We start from the raw sequence: 14,235 nt of genomic DNA, 5'->3' as shown, positions 1-14,235 counted from the left end.
CGCACACACACACACACACTTATTACAGCACAAGATTTTGTATGGTAAGAGTTCTCAGCTGTGTTTTTGTTTTGCCGATCCGTTACCATGGCGACGTCCTTCTGACAAGGGCAAGGCCTGAGAATGCTACTCCTAAATGTATCAGAGAATACACACATCTGCATGGCTCTGCACGGTTCTGGTGTCCCATGGTTCCTCATCTTTTCCCACCTAGGACGATCTAAACAGAAAATAAAAAAAAAACATGTATCCATCTGTATGTTCCATGTGTGTGTGTTGGTGGGATAGTTGGTGTTGGTGGAACGTGCATGTACAGCGTATATACACAGTGTGTGTGTGCGTGTGTGTGTGTGTGTGTGGGACTGGTTAGAGAGGCTGCAGTACGAAGTGTTGGCACTGGTGGAGCTTTCTGATGAGTCAGGTATTCCTCCCCCATAGTTTAGTGAGTCATCATGGCGGATCATGATGGTGAGATTTTCGCTTGTCAGAGTGCATTCTGTGTGTGTGTGTGTGTGTGTGTGTGTGTGTGTGTGTGTGTGTGTGTGTGTGTGTATCTGAACCTGAGAAAGAGCACACAAGAATGGCCAGAACTTCTTCTGAGGTGTGAAGCCACACACACACACACACACACACACACACACACACACACACACACACACACACACACACACACACACACACACACACAAGTGAGGAAGTAAAGTTTAAAACTTCTGAACACCACCAGTGCCATACCTTGTACAGCCATATCCGAAAACACTAGATTGTAGAACTGTTTTACTAATAAATTAGTAAAAACTAAACCCAGATGTTTCCAAAATTTCGGAGAATCCTCGACACTGTAAAACCTCTGTTTCCAGAATCGACATGAAACCTCGAAGCTTTCCTGCTGACGAACAAACCCTTTGGGCAGCTACATGAAACATATTTATATAGAATGTTTCCTTAAGGGTGTTTTTTTTTCCAGGAAAAATAGAAGTTATTGGAAAGGTTTTACGTTAAACTGCGTCAGATGAAGAAACACACTACTGTTTGTGTTTCCACAAAGAAACTCAGTGGTTAAGAATTCTAAATGGAAGGTTGTGAGTTCAGATCCCAGCACCCCCAAGCTGCCACTGTTGGGCCCTTGAGCAAAAATCCTAAACTGTTCAGTTGTATAAATTGTCATTGTAATTTCCTTAGAATAAGGAAGTCTGTGAAATGCCAGAGTAAGGGAAATGTCGGGCTTTTATTTAGAAGGTTGTGAGTTTAAATACTAACACCACCAAGCTGCCAGTACTGGGCCCTTAAACAAGGTCCTTAACCCTCAACTGCTCAGTTGTATAAATGACATAATTTTAAGTTTCTTAGAATAAGGTTGTCTTCAAAAGCCAATAATAAGAGGAAGTGGTCGCTTGGTGGTTAAAATGTTGGATTTCTGACTGAAAGTTTAAGAGTTCAAATCCCAGCACCACCAAGCTGCAACCTTCCTGGGCCCTTCAGCAAGGCCCCTTAACCTTCAACTGCTCAGTTGTATAAATTACATCATTGTAATTTCCTTAAAATAAGGGTGTCTGTGAAATGTCTTAAGAAAAAGGGGTAAAAAAAAAAATGTGACTCAGGGGTTAAAATGTTGAACTTCTGACTGAATCCCAGCACTGCTGGGACCTTAAGCAAGACCCTTTCCCTCAACTGCTCAGTCGTATAAATGAGACTGTTGAAGTTCCCCAGAATAAGGGTATCTCTGAAAGCCCATAATGAGAGAAAGTGGTAGCTCAGTGGTTAAAATGTTGGGCTTCTGATTGGAAGGTTGTTAGTTCAAATCCTAACAACACTAAAACTGCCACCCTTCTGGGCCCATGAGCAAGTCTCTTAACCCTCAACTGCTCAGTTGTATGAATAAGATAACTGTAAGTCACTTACCAAATGCCATACATGTAAATTGAAATTAAGGCATTATCTTTAAAACTGAGTGTAAAAAAACAACTTCATAATGTGAATGAAGTTGGTAGTAAAAGGTGATCTATGAGAACTCTATGGAATGTTTATTTCAGTGTTTCATTCTTCTGCACATCAGACCTTTAGGTCAAAGTAAAGCGTCTTCAAAAATCAAAGGAAAAAAGTACATAAAACTATAGAAAAACTATAAAAATAGTTCCTTACTGTCTGATATTGATATTAGAATTAGATTGGATTGTGAAAGCTGGTTGAGCTTGGCCTCCTTTTTGCTTACCATCTATAAAGGATATGTTAAAGGTATTGGGGAAAGAAAGATGACACATTATTATTGGGTAATTAATTCCCACCTAAGCATATTCTATAGAAAATACAAGAACTCATGAAATCCGGTTGCTTTAAGGACAGCGGTAGCTCGTGAGAAGACATTGTATTACTTCAGGATGACATTAAATAATGAATTGAGATGCTCATCACATAGGGAAAGTGGTAGCTCAATGGTTAAGGCTCTGGGTTACTGATCAGAAGCTGCTAATCTCGAGCACTTGAGCTAGGCCCTTAAACTTATGTGCTCTAGGGGCACTGTATCATAGCCGAACCAGCGCTCTGCTCCCAGCTTTCTAACATTGCTGGGATATGCGAAGAAAGAATTTCAATGTGCTGTAATGTACATGTCACAATTAAAAAGCTATTTTAGTCCATTTTGAGATAAAATTAAGCAGAAACAGGACATAATACAAGTTTGGATATTTTGCTTGATTGGATTTGATACATTGAGTGACTTTCCTGTCCTAAAAACTAGAAATTCTGCCATTAGACATTAAATATATTCTGCAGCAAATGCTATCTGAGGCCCATTGGGGCAGCATGAGTCCCACCCCAATGGGCCTCGGATAGCACTTGCTGCAGATTATATTTAAATTTATAATACTAAGTACAATGCCAGCTCAATGGGGCTGTGAAGACTCTGCCATCATGCTTTTAAGGGTTTTATGTTGGCTTTATTTATGTGTAAATCCAAGCTAAGCACGTGTAAGAAATCCCATGACCCTTGGATAAATCGAATTTTGAATGTACTGTGCAAAACAATAATAGAGAAAATAGACAAAGGAAAAAAATGGACAGAACTCCATGATTTCTCAGTGCGAGAAATGTGTCAGGAGCACAAACATCTGTACAGTGTAAATCCTAAGAAAAACAGCTGGGCCGCAATTAGAGTCCTTGAATCGATTGGGTGACACCTCCAGGTATGTTTTGATATCGCCACCTCCTAGTAACGTAAAAACACATTTCCACATTAGGAGAGTGTAAATCATAAAAATAAAAAAAGAAACAATTTTTTTTTTTTTTTTGCATTTTGTAGATTGTAGCCAAGGCTCCTGAAGGCTCCTGACACATCTTCCTTTTCCCTCCACTGAGAAATCATGGAAGTCTAGTTTAAACCTAAAGCAGACTGTGTTACACCCTGGTGAAAAATGCCTCAGGTGTGAAAGAAGTCATTCATTTATACCCTCTCTTTAATGGCGAATATGTTAATTTGCAATCTTGACCCTTGAGCATAAATGTTTAATGGCATTTCAAGCTTGGATTTTTCTTAGAAATAATTAGTCCTTGGGGAGCTGAGGAAAATTAAGTTTGTTTGTTTTTTCAGAGGAAGGGAGATTTTTTATTTCTTTAAAAGATGACAGGTTTTTTTATTCTGTGGCAGAAATGTATCTGGAGCTGCATGAGCTCGAATCTCATACAAAGATTGACTTCAAGGACACAACGTTTTGCTGTTACTGCTATTAATATATTGTCAAGGAATGAAATTGCACATAGGGTGCAAATGTAGATTAACGGAAACATGTCATTGTATGGCAAACAATGTACCTGGGGCAAAGTGAACGTTAAACAAAATCAGATTAAAGCCTTTGAGAGACGTGAAACAGAGGCTTGGGTTGAGCAGTATGGAAAACACTGAAAAAGTTACTTGGTCTCAATGTGATGGACACAAAGTATTTAAACACACGCCAATCAAAGGACAATTCAAAACAGCTGTAAACACTGAAGACAGAAGTATAAATACAATATAAAATAAGGGGAAAGGTCAAATCACAGGACAATAATAAAGACATAAATAAAAACAAAGCTAAGATGCACATGGCTCTTTTTAGAGGTTTAGTTCTACTCCAGTTTACTCAAATACTTTACACCAGCAGTCCCCAAGTTTTTGTGCACCACGGACCGGTTTAATGTCAGACAATTATTTCACGGACCGGCCTTTAAGGTGTGGCTGATAAATACAACAAAATAAAATTAAGCATAATGATACATAAAAACTGGTATTTTCTAAATATAATGATAAACATAAATCCACTGTGTTGTTTTTTGGTTCATTTTGCTCCCTTGGGGGTTTAAAATTAGCGGTAATGTATTATGTGTTAGCGGCCGGAGTCCCTTTAAGAAGGTAGCGGATGGAGGTAAGACATGTGACCGAGGTATCATGACATGCATCAAGAGAGAGTCAAAAACAGATGTGGAGGGGAGAATCCGGTCATTTTCCAACATAAAACCGTTCAGAAACGGATAATAAATAAAACGGAAATAATGTAAGTTATGTATTCTTTCTGTGCAGCCCGGTACCAATTGGGGGTTGGGGACCACTGATATACACCACTGAGTGCTTGGCGTGAGGTGGATCATCTCTGACATCCATCAATTTACGTGGTCGTGTAATGCAGCTTGCTGTTATTATCCCAATGCGTTTGCATTTCAGCACATCTAAAAGTGTTTTGTTTCCACTTACACAAGAGCAATTTGGGAAAAATTTATTCAGTAGACTCCAACACATCATACCTTTATCCATTTATTGTTTAATCCAACTGTTTATTGCGAAAAATAGAGTGGAAAAAGCTTGCAATGCTTCAGAGAAGCCATGAAGTGGCCTTTACATTGGAAACATCTTCCAAAAAACATCAAAGCTCAAAGAAAAAAACCTGTGTATAATCTGTTTATGGGATAAGTACAATAGTTAGCTGTTGCTATGGAAACAATTAAGTTTTAAAATGCACCTGTGGTTTGTTTTAGAAATGGCACTTGCTGTTCGTAAAAGAGGAATTAACACCTTTTGGCCAATAATTTTCCAGAATATAATATGGTACAAATACAATGTCCAGGTTGGACTCCGTGATGGAAAGATCATGAAACGAAACCGTTCTAATAGATGGCATAAATAATAAATCTGCATTTAATATTTATGTATTGCAAAAGAGTTTTTCAAACCCAGCAGCCTGAAATGGCATGTCCCCAATATAAAGGTTGTCTTTGATTTTTTTAGGGATTGATTTACTTTTTTTTTTTTTTTTCTTGATTTATTCCGGCCTCGTCGATACGCCTCATTGGCGACTTTGGCCATTTTTTTCAACTCTAACGAGCCTTAGTTTCTTTCGAGGTGTTTTAAAATCCATTATTTCCCAACTGTTTGGATCAGATGGTTCAACTTGTGGCCAACTGCTAATGTCTCACATATGCAGCAGCGCAGTTAGAGCCGAGCCAATTCGAACACATATGGAAAAGGTTATGTAAGAAGTGTGTTTTTTCACCCCTCCTGTTCCAAGGGGGCAGCAGCATGAGGCACATGCCATCGCAAATGTTGAGCATCGCTGTGTGTCGTGCCTGGGACATGCACACACACACACACACACACACCACACACACACACACACACACACACACACACACACACACACTCTGTCAAGAATGGAGAACAGTCCAGATTAGAATTTGTAATTTCATATTGAGTCATATGCAAAGTGTGGCTGTTTGTAAAGTACAAGGTTCCTTGTGTGTGTGTGTGTGTGTGTGTGTGTGTGTGTGTGTGTGTGTGTGTGTGTGTGTGTATTCTGACCAAATATTGTAATTTGCACATGATTCGAAAGAAAACAACATCAATAGCAATTTTTTTTTACTCGCTCTAAACATTAACAGCATAATAAAAACCCTGTATTTTGATTGTCAATGGAGTTTATTTTAGTGTTCGGATGGATAAATGTGTCCAAACTGTAAGCTACTGTTTAACGTAATGAAGCACAAAAACAGTCCAAATTATTAGGCATTAGGATTGAACACTTGATGTAATTGATATATGGAGAAAAGTATCGGGACACAGAACTTTTTTTGTGTTTTTTCCATTTTCACTTGATCTGTTTTCGCATGAAAATGTTTGTCTGCACAAAGCGGGCTCCATGCAGATATGCTTAACATCGGCTTGAGTGGAAGATCTCCTGCTATAGAGCTCTGACCTCAACCATATTGAACACCTTTGGGATGAATTGGATTCCTGACTGCACCCCAGACCTCCTCAGTTCACCTGAATTTACCAAAACCCTACAGTTTCTCAGTAACATGACATCTTGTTCTTTTTAGTCAAATTAACATCAAGAGACAGGGATAACTAACAGGCAGCTGAGGGAGCTCAGCGGTTAAGGCTCTGGGTCTCTGATCAAAAGGTTGGGGGTTTAAGCCCTGGTATCACCAAGCTGCCACCTTGAGCAAGGGCCTTAACCCTCTGTGTTCCAGGGGCATTGTATCATGGCTGACCCTGCACTCTGACCCCAGCTTTCCAGGATTTCCAAAGAAAGAATTTTACTGCTGCTGTGACAAATAAAAAAAATTAAAAGCATCCAAACACTTAACTAAGGTGTTAATTCATTTCTTGAATGTTACAAAATGCAAAAACTTGAGAATCTGTCAGAAATGTGAAATGTATGAGTGTCTCTTACACAATTCCCTGTGTATGAGCTGTTACTAAAAGAACGATGTTTTATTAGAATGAGTGTGAAACCTATCATTCATGTTTATGTAGTAGGTATTGTGTAAGCCTGTGTTTTTGGAAAAATTAGTCAACACCTGCAATGTAAGGCAACTTCTATTGTCCCTGTATACAGGGACAGAGGTATAAAGAGTACCTGAAAATCATACTTGAGTAACGGTATAGCTACCTTACTGCAAAACGTATTCCATTACATGTAAAAATGCACCAATTCCAACATGACTTGAGTTAAAGACCTGGTATCTAATTTTAACAGTACTTGAGTATTTCAAGTCAAGTCAAGTTTATTTCTTTAGCGCTTTTCACAACAGACATTGTCTAAAAGCAGCTTTTTAGAAATGAACAGTTAAGGTGAATGATGTGTATTTATCCCTGATGAGCAGCCGTGGCAACTGTGGTGAGGAAAAACTCCCTTAGATGTTATGAGGAAGAAACCTTGAGAGGAACCAGACTCAAAAGGGGAACCCATCCTCATTTGGGTGACATCAAGAGTGTGATTATAAATCGTTATACCAATACAGCACACTGGAGAGTGAGAACTAACTAACATGAGCACTGGAGTGTAAGATTATGAGTAATGTTCTTTCTACAGTCTTATACAGTCATTTGAGATTATGGAACCAGGAGCTACTATTTAGATCATCGAAGACCCAACACCAGCTTGGAGGTATTTGACTCCTATTGAACGAAGGCTCGAAGATGCACTAATCCTCAACAATAAAACAGTTGATTTGTGAGGTTTTATTTCCTCAAATACAAGTCGCATTGTAGACGTCAACACCGCATTAACCGAGATCAACAGCCTCTTCAACACTGCGGAATGAAGAGTAAAAAAAAAGCCATATTAGTAAAGCAGTCTTTCACAATAGATATTTGATTAACAAATAAAATGAGAGTATCATATTACAAAGTAGAAGAACTGCTAGTATTTATTAGACCAATAAAATAAAAGTTTTTTTAGATCAAATTAAACCAAATATTCAGTGTTGACTGACTGAAAATGTAATTGGTATCTTTTATTGTCCATTAAAAAGTACATACTGTATATTAAGCGTAAAAGTTGCTTATATTATCTATTATCTATTATAAAAATTAAGTCGATTAGTGGATATTTTATTTTTTATTTTATAGGAAATGGTATGAATTTGTCCTCTTTTTTGGAGGTAGAAAAAAAAAGTTTTTCCTTTTTTTTTTTTTTTTAATTAACCCAGAAATATTTCTCGAATATAATTTCTGTCAGAATTGAGCACAAAGCACTGTTACCTGTTGTATAAATGTACAATTAATCCAGTTTGAGCTCAGTTCAATCCACACACACACACACACACACACACACACACACACACACACACACACACACACACACACACTGCATTTTCCTACATCTTTCATTATAATGTAAACACCGTAATGAGTTCAGAATATTTGCCTTTCTCGATTTTCACCTCTGATTCATGGAGGTATTCTGACCACGTCCAACATGGCATTTACATAATCAGACACGACAGCTCAGTTTGTGTGTGTGTGTGTGTGTGTGTGTGTGTGTGTGTGTGTGTGTGTGTGTATAATGAACCCAGTATTTCAGCGTAGAGAAAATAATAATAGCTACAGGCCTACAGCTTTAAGCATTCACTCCATAACTTTGTGGAAATACATTTCTGTGTGTATGCTGTGTGTGTGTGTGTGTGTGTGTGTGTGTGTGTGTGTGTGTGTGTGTGTGTGTGTGTGTCATGCTCCATAAATCTTCTCACGATTTATGCCATGTCTTAAAAAAACTTCAGTCAAATCATTCCCAATGTTATTTGACTTCGACTTTGAATTATTTATTACATGACAAAGTTATTTATGTCTGGAAAGAGACACTCAAGTATCATCAAATCAACTTCAAAGAAATTGTAAAGAAACATGATGATTTAATATGGGTTCCTAAATAAGCTAATTATAGTCAATATATTATGCAATAGACAAAATACAGGTGGCCAGAAACAAAAACAAACAAGAATAAAAACAAAGAAAAGGAACGACAGCACGTCTGGATGAGAGCCAGAAAATTCGGACACAAAAAAAAACCGAATGCAGGAGGAAAACCCGGGAGAGATCAGCATTAATACTACACATCAGACTAACAAGACTGAATTAGGAAACAGGTAAACGCTATTAGCAGGGACCTGTTGAGTGTTAATAAGAACAAAACGTGACATTAAATAAAGGACAGATGGAATGTGGGGAGTCTGTGCGTAGCTCGGTGAGGACAGATTCAGCATGAACGTCACTAAATAATAATAACTATCGCCCTCCGATGATTAACCATCACTACAGCATCATACATTTCTCTGTGTATAAATCACTCCAGTCCTAAAATAGATGTTGTTTCATGGTCCAGTGTGGAAGTTGACCCCCTCATTACACTGACGGTGGGTTTGGTTGGTGATATGATACATCAGGAAACCTTTAAGTATTAAAAAAATCTGCAGTCATTGTGCTGATACTGGTGCTGAAGACGAGTAAAGACGCAGTGGAAACCATTTACAGCTGTCAGGAATACAGCTATAGATCTCTCTCTCTCTCTCTATCTCTATCTCTCTCTCTCCCTCTCTCTCTCTCTCTCTCTCTCTCTCTCTCTTTAAAGGTAGATGCTAGAAAAGGTTATTTTCTTACATTCTTTTAGAAAAAGAAAAAGTCAAATGCAGCAATTCATAACATTTTTGTTTCACATCACATCTTTGTCAAGCAGTAGCTTTTTTCCCCCCATTAATGCCTTCTGGCACACACACACACACACACACACACACACACACACACACACACACACACACACACACACACACACACACTCTCTCTCTCTCTCTCTCTCTCTCTCTCTCTCTCTCTCTCTCTCTCTCTCTCTCTCTCTCTCTATCTCTCTCTCTTACTCTATTTGTTTTAAAAACACATTTTTTTTTACAGGAATATTTCAGCGGCATCCCAAATAAATAGTTTTCTTTCCCTCTGGATGTTACGAAGCATAAACAACCTTCCAAAATTGTTTGATCAACGTAAAAGGTTTCTTAGAATTATTTGTGTGTTGCATCTACAATACACGTCCCATACGTCCCTTACATATGTGTAAGCTATTACTATAGAAAGTGGGAAACCCATGGGAAAGTGAGATTGTGAGATTTAAAGCATCTCTCTCTCTCCCTCTCTCTCTCTCTTTCTCTAATATTCCCTCTCTTGCTCTCTTCGTCTTTTTTTTAGAATCAAAGTGAACAAAAAAAATGTCTCTTATTTTGCCTGTGGGGGAAAAAGGAGAAGTGCTAAGTGCACAGACACACACACACACACACACACACACACACACACACACACACACACACACACACACACACACACACACTCTCAACCTCAGCAAATCCTCTTTGAATTTGAAAATCTGAATTTTAAACTCCAGCATGTAATTAGGAAAAACACACACACACACACACACACACACACACACACACACACACACACACACACACACACACAACAATACACAACTATATACAACAATACACATCCACATCAGAAATACATCAAATTCATTACATTTTAATTCTATTTTTCAACTACACAGCCATAGACAACTCTATACAAACATACACAACCCACACAGTACACACATGCAGTGACATGTTTTGAATGACTTTGAATAAAAGTAAAAAAAATTATAATAATCATAATCTAAATAGAATTTAGGGATAAAATAGAATATACAATATAAATTATAAATTAGAATTGGCAGGAAATAAAATAAAATGTAATTTACAATCAAAAAATAAAAATGGAAATAATAAAAAAACTATACATATGCAGCAGCATTTCCATTTCCTGGAAGGCAGTAATATAATATATATTTTTGATATATAAAAAAAACTATTTAAATAGAGTGTATATATATATATATATATATATATATATATATATATATATATATATATATATATATATATATATATATATATATATATATATATATATATTGGTTGAGGTCTATATTTCCATATATTCATTCATTCAGCTGATGCTTCAATTCAATTCAATTCAATTTTATTTATCTTTATTTTATACATAATTAGTGTCATAAGCAAAAAAAACTTCCCGGGATGACATGAGGAGGAAATCTGGAGAGGAACCAGCCTCGCAAGGGAACCCATTTTTCTTTTGGAGACCCTGGTCTCCCTACAGTTATAAAACCATAACACTACACAGCTGTCTAAGAGGAAAACCTAAGATAAACACAGGACATCCTTTATAATTATTTGCAAAGAGGAATCACAGACTTGCAAACCCTAAATCAGTCTGAGGTGCAAACCTCAGTCTTGTGTGTGTGTGTGTGTGTGTGTGTGTGTGTGTGTGTGTGTGTGTGTGTGTGTGTGTATCACCTTTTAAAAACACTTACTCGATCCAGATTTCATCCCTAATTCAGAGTGTGTGTGAGGCTAGTGGGAACGAATTCATCTGTCCCTCCTCCTCACACACCCCAACTCCTGTTTATTCACAGCGCAGAACTATAAAGTTGACGTCAGCCATCGCCCTCAGATGACTAACCTTTACTACACCATCATACATGAGCTATCCAGCCTTTCTGGACAGAATGACACCATTCGCTGATGAGTGCGGATCTAAAAATAGAGAGTCATTCTTTATATTCTTGCAGTGGTGGTTTGAGCTTTCAGACTGATGGCTTGAAATATGACTGATAGCTAATTTTGGTTACAAAAACACAGCAAGGTTAGAAATGATGTCTGCTAGGACAACATTGTCTAAATTTACTGTAAATTTAAATTTACTGAACATGCGGTAAATAAGGAATAAGTTGAGATGAAGTTTAATTTCTTCCAAAATTTGCACCAATATAGAGTATATTACAGAAATGCATTTCACACAACACTATGCTTTAACACTCTGTGAAAAATAAATGTCAATATACACAATGTCTTTGTAAACTCTAGAATTACAATCTATGTATTATTTTCCTTTCACTGAATATGAAGTCATTTTGTATTAAGGTTGCACTAAAACTCAAGCATTCTGAACGTAGCCTTGACCTCCTCAACCTCAATGAACTGGAAAACTGACTAAACCCCAGACCTCCTCACATAACACACCTGAACTCACTAATGCTCTTCTATCTTATCACTAATCCCCACAACTACACTCCAAAATCTAGCAGAAAAACTAAAGAAAGTGGTTATTATAGTAGAAAATAGAGAATAAATCCAAAATGTCTTGTTCACCAAGCGCATGCAGGGGTGATCATCAGGTGTCCACAAACCTTTTCTATATTGTGTACGTGAGACATTTGTAGCACATTATAAGCAGGTTGCATAGCTGAAGAAATTTTACAAACCCTAATCAAGTTTATTTTACAAATGACAATGAGGTGAGTTGTAGTGTATCTACACAACATATTCTAACATTGTAAGTGATACTAATAGTTTGAGGGCATGTATGAGGCTTATATACAGTATATATAATTATATATAAAAACAGAACAAAAACACAAAAGACAAAGCAAAAACACATTTCATAATGTCCACAGTCTACACCAGAGATGCTCGACTAAGACCTGTGTAGCAAATTTGGCCCAGCTTTACCTTTAATATGGCCTGCCATGTCATATATATGTGAAGAAGAAAAAATGGGGAAAATTCCATTGACACATTTTTTAAAAATGTAACATTTGGAGGAAAAGAGGAAGACCAAGGAGGAGGTTCATGGATGAGGGAAGACATGCAGGTAGTTGGTTAGAAAGAGGCAAATGTAGAGGACAGGGGGGTATGGAGACGTATGATCCGCTGTGGCGCATGATGATGATAATTTGAGGGCAACACTGTTTGGTATAATGAAACATATACTTTTGGCCCATGGACTTTCATAGACCTTCCAGATTAAACCTTTTTCCAGGTGTATTTTACTGTGTCTAATTAGTATTTATTTTATGGAGATGTAGAAACATTATTTCAATTCAATTAACTTTTATTTGTATAGCACTTTTAACAATGCACATTGTCCTAAAGCAACTTTACAGAGATACATAGGTTAAAAAAATTTATTTTGTTATTGACTAATGATTGATCCAGTGGAGACACTGGCAAGATAAAATCCCTGAGATGGTATGAGGAAGAAACCTTGAGAGGAACAAGGCTTATAAGGGAGCCCGTTCTCATCTGGGTGGCACCTTAAGTCTATTCATTACAGTTTTATCATTTTTAAGGTGTACTGTTTAATGATGGGTTCTAAGGTTCCTAAATGCAGAACTGTTCCAAACCGTATTCCTTAAAATTTTGAGCTGTCTGTTTATATAAATTATTTCCTGCATGTGCTGTTAGTAATTATCACAAATGATAGAAACTTCTGAAACTCAATGCCGATCAGGAACCGCAAGCACAAAAAGACAGGGATTCATAGACTGGCTGTGACAAGGCACAGGTGAGAATTATCACGTGCCACGTTGCTAGTTTGCCTGCCTTCTCTCCGCCCACAGCTGACACTTGGCCACGCCCCATTACCACATGGACTTTGCAGGATTTTAAAAATCACCCAATTAAACACTTAGCCATGCTTTAATTATTCAGTTATGATGAATGTTTAAAAATGAAGAAAACACATTGGGCACACACTCACGTATCGAAAATCTATCCGACGGATATGTCCCTTTTACCGAAATCGTTGAATTTCGTATATAGTTACACCTTTAAACAGCAGAAACCACAAACATTTGTATCTGCTTTGAGACAATGTCCATTGTAAAAAAGCGCTATAGAAATAATTTATAGAAATAAGTATTAAATGTTCACCGCTTTTCCCTCTGTTCACTATGCTGATTGTGCTCCAGTTTTCCCATCAGTCTCTTCAATCTCGTTACTAATTAAACAGATTAAGAAGAGATTTGTTGCACAGGCACTGAGAGCAGCCGGAAAAAAAAAAATCTCCACACACACACATGCTGTGGCGCTAACATGATTGGCCTAATCGCTTTTGTAATCTCAAGCCAGAATAAATTCACACATGGAAAGAAGGTGCGTTAGAGGATTTTCGAGAACCTAGGCAAGTGACAAAAATAACATAAAACCATGTGTTTTTTTTTTTCCATTTAATTTATTACTGATGTAAAACAGGTTTGTGAGGACCAAGTACCATCTTGCAGGTTGAGATGGAGTAAGGGGATCAAGCCAAGTGACTTTACTGTCATATCGGCTATATACACTACAGTACAAGGTGAAATGAAATAACGTTCCTCCAGGACCAAGTTGCTTCATTGGAAAAAAAAGGCTTTCGGGAAGATATAGTTATTGGAAGTTTCGATTCATATCCAGATTCAGCACTTGTGTTGACTTGAACAGAAAATGTTCCAGGAAGCTTACCACATGAGAAGGGTTAAGTTGTGGTTATCTACAATGGACATGTAGACAATATGGGAAATGTGGAAAACATTGGTACAACCCAAACCTGTGAGAGGAATG

This window comes from Silurus aristotelis (assembly GCF_946808225.1).
Source record: "Silurus aristotelis genome assembly, chromosome: 26".
Taxonomy (NCBI): Eukaryota; Metazoa; Chordata; class Actinopteri; order Siluriformes; family Siluridae; genus Silurus; species Silurus aristotelis.
This window is presented reverse-complemented; position numbering follows the sequence as displayed.